Source organism: Peromyscus eremicus, chromosome 9, assembly GCF_949786415.1.
Source record: "Peromyscus eremicus chromosome 9, PerEre_H2_v1, whole genome shotgun sequence".
Taxonomy (NCBI): Eukaryota; Metazoa; Chordata; class Mammalia; order Rodentia; family Cricetidae; genus Peromyscus; species Peromyscus eremicus.
Genome location: NC_081425.1, coordinates 32,127,822 through 32,149,009, shown reverse-complemented (window position 1 = coordinate 32,149,009; position 21,188 = coordinate 32,127,822). Strand labels below are relative to the sequence as shown.

The 21,188-nt window shown below is 36.3% G+C and overlaps 1 long non-coding RNA gene across 1 annotated transcript in view; it reads left to right on the top strand.

The window, feature by feature from the left end:
* Positions 1 to 3,625: 3,625 nt before the first annotated feature.
* Positions 3,626 to 21,188, top strand: part of LOC131919105 (uncharacterized) — a 35,600-nt gene continuing 18,037 nt past the window's right edge. Inside the window, exon 1 of the long non-coding RNA XR_009381161.1 lies at positions 3,626 to 3,954. This is a non-coding gene — a long non-coding RNA (uncharacterized LOC131919105). The remainder of the gene's footprint in view (positions 3,955 to 21,188) is intronic.

The following is a 21,188-nucleotide window of genomic DNA, read 5'->3' as shown; positions in this document are numbered from 1 at the left end:
ACTCATAGGAGGATACTAGATGTGGAATAAAGGTGAATGGACTGCTACTCACATCACCAGGGAGGTTACCTGGAAAACAGGACCCCAAAAAAGACACAGGGATTGCCCAATGACAGAGAAATGGAAGAGATCTACATGAACAGCCTGGACATGAGTGGGGGTAATGAAGAGAGGGGATGGAGGGAAAGAGAGCTTGGGGAAGCAGGAGATCCCAGCTGGATCAAGAACAGAGAGGGAGAACAAGGAATAGGAGACCATGGCAAATGAAGACCATATGAGAATAGGAAGAAGCAAAGTGCTAGAGAGGCCCACAGAAATCCACAAAGATACCCCCACAACAGACTGCTGGCAATGGTCAAGAGACAGCCCGAACTGCCCTACTCTGGTGATGGGATGGCCAAACACCCTAATTGTCATGCTAGAAACCCCATCCAATGACTGAGGGATCTGGATGCAGAGATCCATGGCTAGGCCCTGGGTGGAGCTCTGGGAGTCCAGTTAGCAAGAAAGAGGAGGGTTTATATGAGCGAGAATTGTTGAGACCAAGTTTGGATAAAGCACAGGGACAAATAGCCAAATGAATGGAAACACATGAACTATGAACCAATGGCTGAGGGGCCCCCAACTGGATCAGGCCCTCTAAATGGATGAGACAGTTGATTGGCTTGATCTGTTTGGGAGGCATCCAGGCAGTGGGACCAGGTCCTGTGCTCATGGCATGAGTTGCCTGTTTGAAACCTGGGGCTTATACGGTGTCACTTGGCTCAGCCTCGGAGGAGGGGACTGGACCTGCCTGGACTGAGTCTACCAGGTTGATCTCAGTCCTCAGGGGAGTCTTTGCCCTGGAGGAGGTGGGAATGGGGGGTAGGCTGGGGAGAAGGGGAAGGTGGCAGGAGGGGGGAGAACAAGGGAATCTGTGGCTGATATGTAGAACTGAATTGTACTGCAAAATAAAAAAAAAAATAAAATAAAAAAAAAAGAATTGAAATATCATCTTGGCATCTTGGTGGATTTTTCCTTTCAAGAGTATTCTTCCCTGTCTCTTTTGATTAATTTTGGTTTGAAGTCTACTTTCTGAGGTATTAGAATGACTATACTAGGAGGGTTCTTAGGTCCATTTTCTTGGAAAGTCTTTTTAATCCCTTTGCTCTGAGGTGATGTCAGTCTTTGATCTTGAGGTGTGTTTCTTGTATGCAGAAGAAGGATGGATTCTGCTAGCTTGTGTCTTTTTACTGGGGAGTTGAGTCCATTGATATTGAGAAATATCAATGATCAATGATTGTTACTTATTATTTTGTTGATTTGGTGGTGGTGGTAGTGTGTATATGTGTGTATGTGTGCATTTATGTTTGTTTGTGTTTGTTTCCCTTGTTTTAGTTTTGCTGGTGAGAGATTATGTATTTCCTGTGTTTCATTGTTTGTAGTTAACCTTTATTGTGTTGGAGTTAGTTTTCCTTCTAATGCCTTCTGTAGGGCTGGATTTGTAGATAGATATTGTTTAAATTTTAATTTATCATGGAATATTTTGTTTTCCCAATTTATGGTGATTGAAAGTTTTATTGGGTATAGTAACCTGGGCTGGCATCTGTGGTATCTTAGAGATTAGTGGATATTTGTATAGGCCCTTTTGAGATTTTGAGTCTCCACTGAGAAAATTGGGTGTAATTCTAATAGGTCTGCCTTTATGTTTTACTTGATGCTTTTCCCTTACAGCTCTTAATATTCCTTCTTTGTTGTGGGTGTTTAGTGTTATATTATGTTTTGAGGGAAATTTCTTTTCTGGACCAATCTATTTGGTGTTCTGTAAGCCTCTTCTACTGTTATAGGCATGTGCTTTTTTATGTTAGGAAATTTTCCTTCTGTGATTTTGTTCAAAATATTTTCTGGGTCTTTGAGCTAGGAATCTTCTTCTTCTGTTCTTATTATTCTTATGTTTGGTGTTTTCATAGTCTAAGAGTTCATGGATGCTTTGTCTCAGGAATATTTTAGAATTAACATTTCCTTAGACTGGTGTATCTATTTCTTCCATTGTATGTGCAGTGCCTGAAATTCTCTCTTCTATTTCTTGAATTCTGTTGGTGATACTCACATCTGTAGTTCCTGTTTGCTTACCTAGATTTTCCATTGCTAGAATTCCCACGGGTTGTGTTTTCTTTATTGCTTCTATTTCCATTTTTAGGTTTTAAAGTGTGTTATTTGTTTCTTTCAACTGTTTTTCTTGGCTTTCTTTAAGGAACTTATTCATTTCCTCCATTTGGGTTTGTCTTTTCCTTGACTTCTTTAAGGGATTTATTCATTTTTCCATTTAAGGACCTCTACCATCTTCATAAATTTGGTTTTAAGGTTGTTTTCTTGTACTTCAGCTGTGTTCAAATGTTCAGGGGTTACCTTAGGAGGGTAACTGGGCTGTGGTGGTGACATACTGACTTTGGTCTTGTTGGCTGTGTTCTTACACTGGCACTTGGGTTTGTGGGGATTATGATTACAGAGGCAGATTTCTCAGTTTGTCTTAGCTGAATGGGTGCTATGTTCCTTGATTTCTGTTTCCTCTTTGCTCATCTAGCCAGGGTGACCTGCAATTGAGTTGAAGTTTTCCCCCTGAGTTGGAATCTGGACTTCTGATGGCCATAGTGGCCTCTGATCCTGCAGGGAGTCTTCTGTCAGAACAGAGTTTCTGGTGGTAGTCGTGGGCTATGGTGGAGCAGGAGGATTCTGCTGGTGCTATGGGGAGATCAGGGATTCTGGTGTTAATTTGTGGCCTCTGGGGTTCTGGCCCCCTGGTGGAGCAGGGATCTTCCACTGGAGCTGTGGGGTGGGGTTCTGGTGGCTAATATGGCCTCTGATGAAGCAGGCCCGAGCATCCATTTTTAAAATGTAATCATCTGAAGAGGTTCCTCTTATTTCTCAATATTATCAGGGAAGTTGGAATACAAGCATCAATTAAAATGAGCAGATATGAAATCATATTAACATCATTTAATTTCCATAGCATCTTTCACTATTTTTAACTAATAGATGAAGTTGCTGAAAATTCTCAGAGTTGTTTTTTAAGTGAGTTTGTTTGGGCTCTCTTTTCTCTTGTGGTCATATTTAATAATCTTGCAGTAATTTTAACTAGGTGCTGTCTCAGTTTTAACATATATTTAATAAATTTATTAATTGGCAACAGTAAGACTGGTCCATCAAAACAACTTCAGAAACTTAGCCATTTAAATGAATTTTAGGGAAAACAGAAGGTACTTACAGAAAGTATCTTTGACTGATTTTCCTCTCATTTGGCAATTCATCGCTAGAGAAAATTTGGGTTTTATCTTATTTCAATTTACTTGTATATTTATTTTAATTCAATTTATTTAATTGAAGAAATTCTTTACTCTTATCTCACTAAACTCTAATACATTTATGACAATCTGTAGACCTTGTCAATAGTAGCTACTAATAATATATTATTTGATTTCTAAATCTGATGATTCACAAGAATGATAAATCATGAAAATTTTTAAATACATCAAGAACAAATTATTTTCCAAAAATCCATTTTCCAATAAGTGATTTTTTGACTAAATAGAAAAATACACACATCACTTTATTAATTGGAATCTATTGACCCAGGTCTCAGAATACCCTGCAGCATTATCTCCTATGGATTAGGATAGCAGAAAGATTGGTAATTATTCACTGGGGCTCAGACTTTTCCTTCACCCTTATAGCTGTGCTTATCCAACCATCTATAAAATCAAAATCTTACATTGTCTTGCAATGACAGAGAACAAATTCATTTCTGAAACTTTGTATGACACCATATACACTAAAGCCTTACAAATTATTCTTTTTTTCCCTTTTTTTTCAGATTAAAATGTTCTTCAACAGCCTTTGTATGCATGTGATGATGGAAGCTTTATCTTATAATGATCTACTTGATTTTTCTTTACCTATGAGGAAGAGTGCATGAAGGTAATGCAGCTGAGTCTACATGCATAAATTAAAGACATATAAAATATATGGCTCTCACCTGGCATTGTCAATGCTATTTTAGGCACAAAAGTTTTAATGCCTGATTTATTTAATTTTTAGAAAGGATATGGACTGTGTCACTTGAGCTCTAGTGCTCAATATGAAAACATATGTCCAGAATGATGGCATCTGAGGATTGCAGCCACTTCACCTACAGACTATATGAAACAGGATATCTGAGAATTTAGACAGAATGAGCTCAGGGCTGAAAAGGTCACTAGACTCAATATCAGATCATTTCCTATCTTCCAGTTTTGCAAACCTTTTGCCTATATTTTCACAACATATTTATAATAAATGTCAGTCCATTAGCACCTCTAGTAAGTTATGGCTCTTCATAAATACAATTTCATGGCTGAGTAGGAAAATTTCCATAGTAGAGAAATTGCCTAGTGTGTAGTAAGCAATAGGTTCAGTTCTAGAACTACAAAAGTAAAAGATAAACTTTTATAAAAATATCTTTAAGATTTACACACAATTTTAATTTAATATTATAGTTATTAGTTCACTAGAAGCAATGTGTTTACAGAATTTAAACAAAGTAGTAAGTACAAGCAGCAGATAACAGTGAAGGTGCTTACAACCTGCAGGAAGTAATGTTAAAAGAGAGAGTGGAAACACTGAAACGTTTAAATTGTCTGTGATGATTAATCTTCATCTTCAACTTGATTTTGTTTAGGCTTTCCCAGTATTCTTCTTTTTTAATTATACACCCTTCACTCACCACCCTCCCATTCCTGCCCCTGCAGATCTTTGCTAGGGATCTAACCCAGTTTCATGAATGCCAGGTCAGTCCTTTATCAATTTTAACCAATCAAACTATATCCCTGGTTCAGGACTGTGTTTTAGAAATACCTAAGAAAATTCCTCTGGGTTTTTCTGTGGGGTCATTTCCAGATTGGTTTAACTGAATAGCAGGAATTCATTCTAAATATTTGCTGAGTATGTGCATGACTGAAAGGGAGAAACAGACTAAGAAATTTCTAGGATTCACCTCTGCTTCTTCCCTGACCTTGGATGCAATGTAAACAGCTACCATGCCTTTCTTTGTCTTAAACTGTACATTCTTTTAAACCATAAGTCAAATAAATTCCTCTTCAAGATTTGTTGATTGTTTGGAATTATCTCACTGCAATGAGGCAAGTTAACTAATACATTGTCCATAACAAACTACTTTTTGTTCTTCTTCTTCATCATCATCTTCTTTCAATTCTCTGAAATTTAAAAGCTTGGAATATTGTTATTTCTTTAGATTTAAAAAGTAAAGTATGCCTTGTAATCTCCAATCACATGATACTGTGTGACAAACAAAAACTCTTTCATTCTTCTGTCAGACAAGAGAGAGCCTGTCCTGTACATCTTTGTCTAAATCGACACTTGTTACAACTTACTATATCACTTTCCTTCTTATATGAGAGCTAAGATGCCCTATGAAAACAGAGTCTTTAGCATTTAAACTTTTCTTGATCACAGTGAAGTTCTTGAACCACTGCCTCTCAACCTATTGATTGTGAAGAGTGGTGAACCAGGGATGGAAGTGTATTGGATAAACTCATACATATTCATACAAGGAGTCATCATCACTTACAGTGATGGGCATAGTTCTGAGCATGCTCACTTAAAGTTTATATATTCCATTTAAAAAAATGGCAATGTGGAAGGCTTTGAGTAGAAAATTTAGAATTTGTTTACAACAGGAAGAATTTAATCTAGATCATCTAGTAAACCTAAGTCGGGATGAGTTCATTATTTGGATTGCTTCCTTGTAATTTTCCCTGAAAGACTTTGTCTAAAACAAATGTAAACAGAACAGCAAAATAAAAGTGACTTGTAAAGTTCATGGCTAATTTAAAGAAGTAGCCGCTTCCCACCACCCAGAGTACAAGACAACCCTTTTCTTGTGACATTATAGTATTTTCTTTCCCTCTGCAACGCTAGAATAATTATCTTATCCATATGTATGCTTTTTATATTCTTTCCAATTCTCATAAGTGCTACTTATAATGCAACTAGTAAAACATTTATTTTTGTACTTAATACACTTTTACTATGAAGAGAAAAGCTGTTAAGATTTATTATAGAATCTTGATCTATATCTAAATTTTAAACTTACTGTATGTCCACCATGTACAATTATTAATTACTATGTAATAACTGTCACTGGAAATTCAGACAGCATTCCCCACAGGTTCTCAGTCCATTTGCTCTCAACCAAAAAGGTATAGACACAACATTTAGAGATTAATAAAGATGAGGAAGTTAACAGAATAGACTAGGATAAACTCTTCAGTGGTGGTAAGCTTGGATGATGGTGGAAAGAGTCTATTGCATTGATTTTCATTCTCAGGTAACTATTTCTAAAACCCCTTGAACAATCAGCTCTACCTTAGGGAGTTTGTTCTGTCCATGTGATTGATTTCTTTTTATTCTATTTATTTATTTATTTATTTGTTTGTTTGTTTGTTTATTTATTTTGGTTTTTCGAGACAGGGTTTCTCTGTGTAGTTTTGTGCCTTTCCTGGAACTCACTTGGTAGCCCAGGCTGGTCTCGAACTCACAGAGATCCTCCTGCCTCTGCCTCCTGAGTCCTGGGATTAAAGGCGTGCACCACCACTTATAGGAAGATGAAATGCGTATCTTTGTACTTTATCAGCAGGTCTCCTGGTATATAATAATTTTACAAGACTGAGTCTCCTGGAAGTGGTATTATATAGTTATCTGCTCACAAACATCTGGGCAATTTAGGACACATATTATCCTTACTGGAACAGAGATATGACCCTTCCTATTCTTCTGACCAGTAGTTAGACTTCTTCATCATCCTTGGTTTTATAAGATGTTGATTATATGGAAAGAATTCCATCTCTCTAATATCTAAAGTATCTAGTATCTGAAGTTCTGTAAAGCGTAAAGAGATTTTTGCTCCTGCTTCTAAAGCTTTGATAAAGTTATTAGACACAGATGAAATAGGAGAAACTGCATATAAACTTGACAACAGAAAAAAAGAAACTCACAGAACAAGTTGGGGGATGTCAGTTGTGGGATTACTCACCTTAGCATTGTTTATGAAGTTATGTAGCTCTTTTTCTCTTGAGGTGGGAGAGAATGAATGTACACAATATTGAGGGCTTGAAATAATTCTGAGGAAGTCTCTTTAGGAATATGAATAAGCTCAAAAGATGGACCTTGTTCTGCAAGGAAAGCTGATACAGGTGTAATTGTAATCCTTAGTAACTTTTCTGAAATAAATAATGTTATTTATGAGTGAGGAAGGTTGGTGAAGTCTGCTCCTGATGCAAATAAAGATCTAAAGTCCCTTGTCCTTGCACCTGGAGACGAAGCAAGAAAGGTTGGAGAATTCTGATGACACTGAGTTTGTTTTTATAACGTCTTAATTTACGTAAGATAAACTCAATCAGCATGTCAAAAGTGCCACACACTTTTGTCCTGACACTGTTTGAACACCAACAATACTTATTTACATATGTAAAAGTATATCACAAAACTAATTAGCAATGTTAAATTTACCTTTCCAGTACAGTATCAAAAACTGGAAGCAAAGGTTTATAAACATTATTCTTGTTAAATCTTTCCTACAGTATGGCCATGTAAACCCTTTCAACTGAGCACAAATGGAGAACTATTTTAAAGTCATGAATAGTGTTTAAAACGTTCATGGCTCTACTCCATAAAAATAGAGTGACTTACTTTAACAGAACACTTTCTAGTGAAATAAGATTTTAAAGCAGAATGTAGCTTGAGTAGTTATTAAAAGACATTGAAGCAAAACCAAATAGGAAGAATTTATGCTCCTGAGTGCTTTGCTGAATTTTTTTTTCATTCATGTTGAAGCAAGATTGAATCTGTGCTTTTCCAGTTTTCTGTGTCAGGTAAAACATAGCAGGGGGTGAAATGAATTCATCTTGCTGTCTTCAAGTAAACTAAAAGCAATTTTTGTCTTCCCATGTGGTCACTTGAGGTGCTTGTCATGTTCAAACTAATGATATCAGGCACCCTCAGGTTGTTTAAGTATTCATGAAGTAATTAAATTCTCATTAACATATAAATAAAAGAAAACTGAAAACAAGTTTAGCAGGCACCTAACATCTGTTCTAATGCTTTTAAGTATTAAAATTTGCCACACACAGAAGGAAATGTGCATTCTGTTCAGGGAAGTATTTTGCATAGATTATTTATAGAAACTGTAATTAAACTGATTTGGCATATTAAAGGAAGTTAACAGCAGAGCATTATTTAGATACTTTGTTGGTCTCTGTCACTTAAATAAGAAATTAAAACAGATATGAGAAAAGGAAAGTTACATATTGTTTATATTTCAGAAAAAAAATTGCAAAGGTCTTTGAAATTAATATCTATCTCAAATAAAATGGCTGAATTTTAATCTCTTTAGTCATTTCTGTTATAAATCATAAAATCACTTGGGTCTTTGTCAAAATATTTAATTAAGCCCAGTAATTTATTATATTCACAAGTACCAATGGTTTCCTACATAGTGTTTTCTAAATAAGGAATCATCCAAAGGTGAAGTGAAACACATTGAAGAGACTGTGGCCATTCATTGTTATACTCTTGTTTCCTGCCAGGTTTACTTAGAATATTCCTTAATACACACACACACATATACACACACACACACACACACGCACGCACGCACGCACACACACACACACACACACACACCACATATACACACATTCTAAATCTTTGTCACTACATTTTCAAAAATTAATTTTCATTGACTTATGCTTTCATTCATTGATAAATTGTTTGCCTTACATGCATGAGGTACTGAAAAAAATCACTTATTTTATACAAAGTTACTCAAAGGAAAAGAAAAAAAATATGACTTAAGTACTCATAGGTCTTAGTTACAATGGATTTCTGTAACAAAAGACAGGTTAAGAACAGAAACACAAAGAGTTTATTGAAACCACTGAAGCCCAGAGATGATATCTTAAAGTAGAGTTCTGAGGCAAGATGGAAAGAAATCTGAATATCAAGGGTACTTGGGACTAGAGAAGAGTCCTTCACACTCTTGTCTTCCTGAAGCCTCTTACCATTTGAGAGTCAAGAATTTTGGCACAATTAAAAGCAATTTTCCTGAAGATTGCCTATGTAAATACAATGTTCTTTCTGCGAAGATGTTGTTATACTATAAATGTTAAAATAAGAATTAACTAAGTTTAAAGACACAGTGTTTATGCCATTTGAGTTTAAATCAAATCCTATCCAAGATGTAAACAATTGAATTTCATGCCCCAGAATCTTACAAATAAAATTATGATTTATTTTTACTAGAACCTGGATAAGGATCCATTTATCAAATCAATCATATCTTAGTTCCACAAGGATTCTTCATATTCTTTTGAACTTATGGTTTTATTTTGTATGTCTGTACTTGTCTCCAATACACCTACAATTTAAAAAATAAGTCTTTATAAACACTTTAAACAATATGATTTCAGAAACCACCAAAATTGTATAGTTAGGGATTATTCTGAAATACAGGCATGATTCTCTTTAGAAATTCACAGAGATATCCTGACTATGTCCTCTCCTTTTAAGTTTATTATGCATTCTTAATGCTGACACTTAAAAGTTCATTTAATCTTTTTTCTTTTTTTAACCTTTTTTAATTAAGAAAATTTTCATTCATTTTATACACCAATCAAAGATCCCCCCTTCCCTCCTACCGCCCCCCTCAGCCTCCCCCTCCCAACCCAACCCCCACTCTCCCCCACAAGAAGGCAAGGCCTCCCATTAATCATTTTTCTTAATAAACTGCAAGCCTACTTTATTCTGCCTCATCCTGAAATACTTCTTTTTTAAAAGTCAAGATTCCTGGACCCTCCTTAGTAGAGATAAATGATAAGGAGTCTTCAGGCCATCATAGCCACCAGCTTGGATGTTATCTTCTGCTTCTGATAGTTATTTGCTGTGGTTAAGACTTCAAATTAAAGGAAGTTAGAAAGGCTTCAGAAGCAAAACATTTCTGACACTTTACCTACCCCTACCCCTTTTCTTTTGTTACTGTAAGTAAACTCAAGGGAATTAGAACTTCTCTTTAGAAAGATGGCTAGCTATTATTTTTGAAGTCTCTAATTCCAGTAGGTTTCTGTCTCACATCCTTGAACTATGCTATATGGAGATCAAGGAGCCTGAAAAGACAGGTTTTGCTGGAATTCTCTACTTTATTGCTTATTCATTCTTTAACAAATCTAGGAAGTTGTCTTTGTAGACATCTGTGAGGTTATTTTGTCATATGATATTTTGAATTAATTAATTAGTTATGCTTTTCTTTTTCTAACCATATGTGCAATTATAGTGCCAATCATGCCCTTATTATTAATAAAGAGAAGGCCCCTATAATGGCCTTCACACAAGGCCAGTTATATATCAGCTTCACACAAGCTAGAGTCATCAGCGAGGAAGGAGCCTCATTTGAGGAAATGCCTCCATGAGATCCCGATGTAAGACATTTTCTCAATTAGTGATCCATGGGGGAGGGCCCAGTCCATTTTGGGTGGTACTATCCCTGGGATGGTGAGGTTGGGGGTGGGGCAGGGGTCCTTGATTCTCTAAGAAAGCAGGCTGAGCATGCCAGGGAAAGTAAGCTGGTAAGCAGCACCCCTCCATAGTCACTGCATCAGCTCCTGTGTCCAGGTTCCTGCCCTGTTTGACTTCCTCTTCTGACTTCCTTTGTTGATGAACAGCTATTTGGAAATATATGCGTATTAAACCTTTCCTCTCCAAATGACTTTCTGGTCATGTGTTTTGTTGCAGCAGTAGAATCCCTAACTATTATATTACCCCTCCCAAATTTTTATATCATGTTCTTTTCATATTTGCATGGAATAAAATAGGGAGCATTTTGGATTTAAGCTTATACGCCATCTCAAACATAGTTCATCAATAGTATAATCCCAGGGCAGTAGTTACTTAACATAGAAAGTGGTTCTCCTGAAAATCAGAGGATGCTCACTTCAAGCTACATACAGACAGGTTAATTATTTAAAGAGTTTCAGCATAAAAACTGGTGAAACCTACCCTATCATTCCCCTGCAAGCTGAAAGTATATTCCAATGAAATTATGAAATAGTTGTGTTCAGAGAAAATGAATTTCCTTACAGTTTGGCCAGAGATTAATGGTCTACTTTTCTCCTCCTCTACCAGTGGCCTTCTCACAATTTCCATAAAACTATGAGGACTAGCCTAGAATTCACAGGGAGATGGTAAAATGGATTCATTCATGGGAAGAAGAGGGTGTGGGTTCAAAGATTCTACCATATTTATTAAAGATGGTACATTTTACTCAATTTTGTGCGAAGAAAAGAGGGATCTTAAAGATTTCCTAATTTGAAAGGGAAAAAGTACTTATTTTTATGAGATACAGGATTTGTTCCTAAGTCTTATCCTCTGACAGATATAAAGTAGAAGCAGCTTTGGCATATATTAAAAGTCAGCATTAACTATAGTTCTATGTGCCTGTTAAACAGTCAACAAATGGATGACATAGGCTTACAACCACATGTGATGACCACAAACAATTCTTTTAAGAGTATTTCTTCCCCAACCACAGCTTTAGCATAGCATTACAGAATATGCTTCCTCTTTCCAGAGATTCAGCACAGAATGACAGTTAAAATTAAATCAAATATGTTAGATTTTCCATAATAGTATGACTCCTCAAAAAGTATAGGACAGTGTCCCATGATTGGGAAAAAAAAAAAAAAAAGAAGAACTAAAAAACTTAGGATGTAGGAATAGCACTCTACATACAGAATCAACCTATCCTATGAAATCATCCTACAAAGGTGACCACCTCTTAAAACAAGGAATCACAGGGGAACTGGATTTTCCTTTCTCTCCATAGGATTTTTCCAAGACTAACATTTAGAACTAGGACTAAAATGAGTTCTAAAGAGACAACCTATTACCCAACTGCTTAATAACCTCAAATACCTTTCCCCCATCAAAATTTTCCATCTCTTTACACCTAAAACTCATGTCAGTATTATAAAAATGGCTTTAAATACTTCTAAATCCTTCCAAATTTCCATTTTGACTAAAAGATATTCAAGCATTTCTACCATTATTGTTTTTGCACAATTTGGAGTGTGACTAGGCTTGATAAGTAGAGGCACAATTAAAAGACAACAGCCGCATCCCTTGGGACTGTGGTTCACAACTCTGTGTTTTGATTTGTTGTGGTTTTCTCTAATAGTCTCTATCTGGTGTAAAGAGAACTCTCTTTAATGATAGAAGCACTTACTTGGAGGTATAAGGACAAATGTTTACAGATTGTTGTTAGGGATTCATGTTGGGCTCAAGGAGTATTGCAGAAAAGGTGGCAGAAAGATTATAGGACTCAAAGGATCAGAGAGTTTGCTGTTAGTTTTTGTCTCCCAGTAGCATCAAAACTATACTCACAAAGTCTCACAAACTTACCTGCCCAAAGATCTGAACAAAGATAACACCAAGAAACATGTCAAACTGAGTGGAAAAAAGCCCACAAGGCATCAATATTACAGGAATAACCATATGCACCTGAGGAATGCTGGGAGTAGGAGAGGTAATCTTCCCTAGTGAATAATACACTAATTTATTGTCTTGTGCCAAACAGTCAGTCCTAAAAACATATATACAACTAACATTATATGACTCAATAGGTTATATTTAGAAATATATATATATATATTTCTAACAAAACATAATAGCAATTAAAGAAAAAATAAATCATAGATTTGAAGGGGAGAGGGGGAAGAAACATGTATATGGGAAAGTTTAGAGGTATGAAAGGGAAGAGATAAATGTTCTAATTAAATTACAGTCTCAAAAATAAACATCAATAAAAAATAAAGAAAAGAGCCGGGCGGTGGTGGCGCACGCCTTTAATCCCAGCACTCGGGAGGCAGAGCCAGGCGGATCTCTGTGAGTTCGAGGCCAGCCTGGTCTCCAAAGCGAGTTCCAGGAAAGGCGCAAAGCTACACAGAGAAACCCTGTCTCGAAAAAACAAAAACAAAAACAACAAAAAAAAAATAAAGAAAAGAATGTTAAATCATTTGAGGAAGAAAGTTGTGTGGAACAAATAAGCAACAGATATAAAATTAGTCCTTGTGGTAGTTAGAGTAAGAATGCCCTCCATTGGTTCATAGATTTTTAATTCTTAGGTATCATGGAGTAGCACAATTCGAAAAGGTTTAGGAGCTGTGGCTTTGTTGGAGGAATTGCTTTGAGGATTCAAAAGCCCATGCCAGGCTCAGTGTTTCTCATTGCCAGCAGATCAAGGTGTATCTCTCAGCAACTCATCCAGGACAATGCAATCTACCTGCTGTGGCAATCCCTGCAAGATCTGCTGCTAGCAGGAAGATGAATCATGAGAGGCAAGAAGGAAACCCAGTTCACCATGACGTAGTTAGCAAAGCTGGACCACACTTCTGGAATATGACTCTGAGTGGTTTATTTTTTACACATGTAACACAATGAAACTTTGGAAAAAAGTTTCCTCATGATAATTACCACAGGAAAGCTTAAGGCAAGACTACATTGTTACTCCCTTACAAAGCACATGTCCATTGCAATGTGCCTGTGACCACTTCCAAAATAATGGGTCATATTGACCAAGAAACAATTCCTATGATAGGGGTCTAGCAGAAAAGGTTTGTAATAAGCCTAAGGGTGAGCACTACTGACTGAGAAAAAATTCTCAAAATAAGAGTCTACAGAAGAAGTACTTTAAATATCCCTAAGAGCAAATTCTTTTGCCAAGTATGTGGGGCCTCCTTCATGAGACTGGGTTCTATTTACTGAGAAACAATGATCAGAATATGGGTATTTTGATGATGACTAGTATTATATAGAATGACACAGATTACTAGGTCATGAAATGACATTCACTCTAGACTTCTAGGTGAGCAGGTGAAGAAAATAGTCTGGATGTTTACCAATTCTCATTTCTCTAGTGTAATCACTAAGCTTGTGAAATTTGTATCCTGTAGCCATGATCCCCACCATGATGGTAGTGGACTAAATCTCTGAAAGTACAAGCAAGCCCTCAATTAAATGCTTTCTTTTATAAGAGTTAACTTGGCCATGGTGTCTCTTCATAGCAATAGAACAGTGACTAAGACAATAATATTACAATAATAAGATCTCGTTCTGGCTTGCACTCAACTCCTTGCTCTTTGTGATCACTCTCAAAATAACTCAGATGGGCATGATTATAGAGAGAGATATATGTGAGAGACCCACTCCTACTTTTACCTCAGGGTACTCTTGAGGAGGGAGAAGTGAGAAATATTCAGATAGAAGGTTAGAGGAGAGAGAGACAGACAGAAACACAGGCTAGCTAGGGAGGATCTGGGTCCTTATCCATTGGCCCCTTCTGTCTCTTCTAAAGGGCTTTTTAAAGAAATGCCAAGGGGCAGGGCAAAAGACCTCCCCTTACTAGATCAAAGCATACCACACATCCGAGTGCAGACCCTTCCAAACACCTGGTTACTGCAATTGGATTAATAAAATGATAAAAAGCCAATAGCTAGGCAGGAAGAAGTTAGGTAGAGCTTCTGGGGACAGAGAGGACTCAGGAAAGGAGAAAGGCAGAGTCACTAGCCAGATGAAAAGGAAGCAGGATATGCAGGAAGACAAGCAAAACCTATGAGTCACATGGCAACACAAAGGTGAATGGAAATGGGCTAATTAACTTATAAGAACTACTTAGAAACAAGCTAAGGCCAAGCTTTTATAATTAATGAAATTATGATGAAAACAATAATTTTCATAATCTCTGTGTCATAATTTGGGAGCCTGCAGTCGAGAAAAGCCTGCAATACATCCTCATGCTGGTGATCCTGGGATGTATAAGAAGACAGGCTACATACCTCTGGTGATAGCTTTCTAAACCATCTGAAGCCAGGTCAACATCCTTAAACCCAGAGTTCAGAACAGCATCCTGAACCCCAAACACCAGGACAACTCCCAGTAAACCAGGCAGACGTCTCCTACCCCAACAAAATCCAGGCCCAGATCCTGAACTCCAGAAGACTAAACTTGGGCAGCAACACCTTCCTGGACCTAAGGCCATCCAGGCCATCAGATATCATCAAGCCCCCAATGCTGGTTGAGACCCCTTACCCAATCACAGGCCACAGCAACCAGAAGACCAGAAGAGAGGAAACAGACACCAAGGAAGAAAACTCCAGTCCAACAAAGGCAAATAAAGAAATCAGCATCTAGAGCTGTATTCACTCCGAATTCAGATGCCTAAACTCAAGTGTAAGAATGCACACAACAGCCAGGGCAATTTGTCACCAGCGGAGCACAGCCATTCCGCTACAGCAAGTCCTGAATACTCCAACACAGCTGCAGCACAAGCCAATGACCTTAAAACAAATGATAGAGGTGCTTAAAGAGGAACTGAATAAATCCCTTAAAGAAATTGAAGAAAAGACAATCAAAAATTGGGGGAAATTAATAAATCTTCTAATGAATTTCAAGAAAACTAAGAAGAAAACAGATGACAGAAATAAATAAAACTGTCCACGACCAGAAAATAGAAATAGAAACAAATAAGGAAAATAAAAACTGAGGGAATCCCGGAAATAGAAAATCTAGGTAAACAAACAGGAACTACAGACACAAGCATCACTAACAAACTACAAAAGATGGAAGAATGACTCTTGGATTTTGAAAATACAATAGAATAATTAAATACATTGATCAAAGAAAAGGTAACATTTAAAAAAATTCCTGACACAAAACGCCCAGAAAAACAGGGACACTATGAAAATAATAAACCTAAGAATAATAAGAACAGAAGAAGAGTCCAACCTCAAAGGCCAGAAAATATTTTGTCACAAAATCATAGAATAAAATTTTCTAAATTTTCTGAAGGGTATGCCTATAAAAGTACAAGAAGTTAACAGAACACCAAATAGATTAGACCAGAAAAGAAAGTCCTCTCACCACATAATCAAAGCACTAAACATATAGAACAAAGAATATTGAAGGATGCAAGAAAAAAAAAGGGGGGGGCAAATAACATATAAAGGGAGACCTATTAAAATTACACTCAACTTTCTCAATAGAGACTCTACAAACCAGAAGTGCCTGTATAGATGTGCTACAGATTCTAAGATACCACAGGTGCAAGCAAAACTTTCAATCACCACATATGGAGAAATCAAGATATCCCATGAGAAAATCAAATTTAAACAATATTATCAACAAATCCAGTGTTACTGAAGGTACTAGAAGGAAAACCCAAACCCAAGTAGCTTAATTATACACACAAAAACACAGGCAATTGTTTTGGAATATTACTTTAACCGTGTAATGATGTGTTACACTTATTTTATATTGCACTTGTGTAATTATATAAAGGTGTGTTGAATTTGTTTATGCTGCTTTTGTTTAATTATATAAAGATGTGTTTCTATTTCACCTTGCCTGCCTAGGGTACCTGATTTGTCTAATAAAAAGCTGAACAGCCAATAGCTAGATCATACAGGGATAGATGGGGCTGGCATGGAGAGAGAGTAAGAGGAGGAGAGAACAAGTGAGGAGAGATGGAGGGAGCCAGCCAGCCAGCCACCAGCAAGTAGTATATACAAAATTAAAGAAAGGTAAAAAGCCCTGAGGCAAATCATAGATGAAGGAAATCAGGTTAATTTAAGTTTTAAGAGTTAGTGGAAAAAGCATAAGCTAAGGTCAAGCATTCATAACTAATATTAAGTCTCTATGCTTTGAGAGCTGATCGGTGACCCAAAGAAAGCCTGCTACAGGCAATAAATAATCTTTCACATCATCATAATGCAAAGAACACACACACACACACACACACACACACACACACACACACACATACACACACCACCACCAACAACAACAACAATGACAAAACCAGGAATTAACAATCACTGTTCATTAATATCTCTCAATGTCAATGGTCTCAATTCAACAATAAAAAGACAAGCTAACAGAATGGATATGAAAACACGATCCATCCTTCTGCTGCATATAAGAAACACACCTCAACATCAAAGACAGACATTATTTCAGAGTAAAGGGTTGGAAAAAGATTTTCCAGCAAATGGCTCTAAGAAGCAATCTGGTATAGCTAACTAACAGAATAGTTTTGAAACCAAAGTCAACCAAAAAAGATAGAAAAAGACAGTTCATACTCATCAAAGTAAAAACTCATCAAGATGACATCTTAATTCTCAACATCTCTGCCCCAAACACAAGGGTACCCACATTTGTAAAGCAAATAATATTGATGATTAAATTACACATTGACCACCACACACTGACTTCGGGAGACTTCAATACCCCATTCTCACTAATGAACAGTTCATTTAGGCAAAAACTAAACAGAGAAATACTATAGTTAACAGATGTTAAGACCCAAATGGACCTAACATATATCTAACGAACATTTCACCCAAACACAAAAGAATACATTTTCTTCTCATCCACCTCATGGAACACTCTCAGAAATTTACCACCTAGTCATTCATATGAGTAAGTCATACAAAGCAAGTCTCAACCAATATAAGAAAATGAAAATAACTCCATTCATCCTATCAAATCACCATGAATTAAAGGTGGATTTCAAAACAGAAAGAACAGAAAGCCTGCTAATTCATGAAAACTGAACAATTCTCTACTGAATTAACCCTGGGTCAAGGCAGAAATAAAGAAAGATGCTGTGGGATGTTCTGTATGTTAAATGTGTTGCTCTGATTGGTTAATAAGTAAAACACTGATTGGCCAGTAGCCAGGCAGGAAATATAGGCGGGACTAGGAGAGAGAATTCTGGGAAGTGGAAGGCTGAGGCAGAGAGATGCTGCCAGCCGCCACGAAGAAAAACAGATGTTAAGATACCGGTAAGCCACAAGCCATATGGCAACTTATAGATTAATAAAAATGGGTTAATTTAAGATATAAGAACAGTTATCAAGAAGCCTGCCATGGCCATACAAATTGTAAATAATATAAGCATCTGTATGTTTATTTTATAAATGGGCTGTCGGACTGCCGGGGCTTGGTGGGACTTGTAGAAAAAACTCCAACTACAGAAAAATACCAGAATTCAATGAAAATGAATACACAATATCTTCAAACTTATGGGAGTCATGGAAAGAGATGCTAAGAGGAAAGTTCATAGCAATAAGTACCTTAATAAAGAAATTTGGAGAGATCCCATATTAGCGACTTAACAGAACACTTGAAAGCTGTAGAATAAAAAAAGTAAACATATACAAAAGGAATATTCAACCCACAAAATAATCATACTGAGGGTTGAAGTCAATAAATAGAAACACAAAGAACAATACAAAAACATCAATGAAGCAAAAGAGTTGGTTCTTTGAGAAAGTCAACAGAATAGACAAACCCTTATCCAAACTAAATAAAAGACAAAGAGAATATCCAAATGTAAAAAGCCAGAAATAGACACTAAGGGAATGAAGAAAACCATTTGGTAGTATTTCAAAAACTTGTGTTCCAGAAATTTAGGAGACCTAAAAATAGTGGACAAATTTCTTGATATATACCACTTACCAAATAATCAACATCAGATAAACAATTTTAATAGACCTATAATCCCTAAGGATATGAAAGCTGTCATTAAAAGTCTCCCAACCAAATAAAGCCCAACACCAGAACTTTTTAGCACAGAATTCTACCAGACTTTCAAAGAAGAGATAATATCAATAATCCTTAAATTATCACACAAAATAAAAATAGAAGAAATATTATCAATTACATTTTATGAGGCCACAGTCACCTCAATGCACAAAACACACCAAGACTCAGAAAAAGAAAGAAAATTTCAGATCAGTTTCACTCATGAACATTGATGCAAAAATATTCAATAAAATAGTCAAACCAAATCCAAGAGCACATCAAAAGACCATCCTGCAGGATCAAGTAGGCTTCACCCCACAGACATGGGGACAGTTCAACATATGAAAATATGTCAATGCAATCCAACATATAAAAAAAAAACCTGAAAAAAAAGCATACCATATGATCATCTCATTAAATGCTGAAAAAGCCTTTGACAAAATCAAACACTGCTTCATGGTAAAGCAGACATTAAAGATACAAGGGACATACCTAAACAAAGTAAAGGCAATATATATAAATTCTATAACCAACATCAAATTAAATGGAGAGAAACTCAAAGCAATTCCACTAAAATTGGGAACAAGAAAAGGCTACCCATTCTTTCCATATCTGTACAATATAGTACTTAACGTTCTAGCTAGAGCAATAAGACAGCTAAAGGAGATCAAGGTAATAAAAACTGGAAAGTAAGAAGTAAAATTATCCTTATTTGCAGATGATATGATAGTTTCCACCAAGTAATCTCTATGGCTGATAAACATTTTAAGTGAAGTGACTAGATACAAGATTAACTCAAAAATAAATCAGTAGTACTCTTATATACAAAGATAAACAGGCTGAGAAAGAAATCAGGAAAACAACACCCTTCACAATAACCACAAATCTTAAAAAAATGTCTTGGTATAACTCTAACCAAGCAAGTGAAAATCTTGTATGACAAGACCTTCAAATCTTTGAAGAAATTGTAGAAGATATCAGAAGGTATGGAGATCTCCCACACTCATGGATCAATAGTATTCACATAGGAAAAATGACATCATACCAAAAGCAATCTACAGATTCAATATAACTCCCATTAAAATATGAAATAAATTCATATTTTAAATATTCATATTTTAAATTCCTTACAGGCCTTGAAAGAACAATATTCAACTTCATATTAAAAAGCAAAAACATCAGGATAGCTAAAACAATTCTATACAATAAAATTACTTGTGGAGGTATGCTATGGGATGTCTTTCTGTTGTAAATATGTGTTTCTCTGAATGGCTGATAAATAAAGCTGTTTGGCCAGTGGTGAGGCAGAATAAGTTTAGATGGTGCAATCAAACTGAAGACAGGGAGGAAGAAAAAGGTCAGGGGAGACGCTGCAAGCTGCCACCAGGAGAAGCAAAATGTGAAAGTAGTGGTAAGCCATGCAGCCATGTGGCAAGACATAGAGTAATAGGAATAGCTTGAATTAAGTTATAAGACCTAGTTAATAATGTGGTGGAGTCATAGACAATACAGTTTGTAATTAATAGTAAGCCTCTGAGTGATTATTTTATAAGTGGCTGTTGGATTATGGGGCCAGGTAGAACCACAGAAACTTCTGTCTGCAGAGGCATCCCCATCCCTGATTTCAAGTTGTGCTACAGAGCTGTATTAAGAAAAACTTCATAGCTGTGGCATAAAAACAGACAAATTGATCAATGGAATTGATTCTAAATCCCATACATAAATCCACACACCTATGGACACTTGATTTTCTACAAAGAAGCCAAAATGACAGAACAAAAAAAGAGGCATCTTCAACTAATGGTCCTGGTTTATCAGGATGTTGGCATGCAGAAGAAGGCAATAGATCCATATCTACCACCATGCACAAAACTCAAGTCCAAGTTGATCAAAGCCTAAACATAATTCCAGATACACTGACCTTGATAAAAGAGAAAGTGGGAAATACCCTGGAACACACTGGCACAGGAAATAACTTCCTGAATAGAACACCAATAGAATAGGCACTAAGATCTACAATTAGTAAGTGGTACCTCATGAAACTTAAAAGCTTATGTAAGGCAAAGGTCACTGTTGATAGGAAAAAATAGGAGGATACAGAATGTTAAAAGATCTTGACCAATCCAATATCTGACAGAGTGCTGATTTCCAAAATATGTAAAAACTTAAGAATATAGAGATCAAAAACCAAATACTCCAATTGAAACATTGGGTACAGATTTAAAGAGAGAATTCTCAATAGAAGACTCTCAAATATCCAAGAAACAAATGTTCAACATCCTTACACATGAGGGAAATGCAAATCTAAATGATTCCTAGACTCTACCTAACACCTCTCAGAATAGCTAAAATCAAAAACACAAGTGACAGCTTATGGTGGAGAAGATTTGGAGCAAGGGGAACTCTCCTCCACTATTGGTGGGAATGCAAGCTTACACAGCCAATTTGGAAATCAACATGGCAGTTTCTCAGAAAATTGACAAACAATCTACTTCAAGACACAGCTATACCACACCTGGGCATAT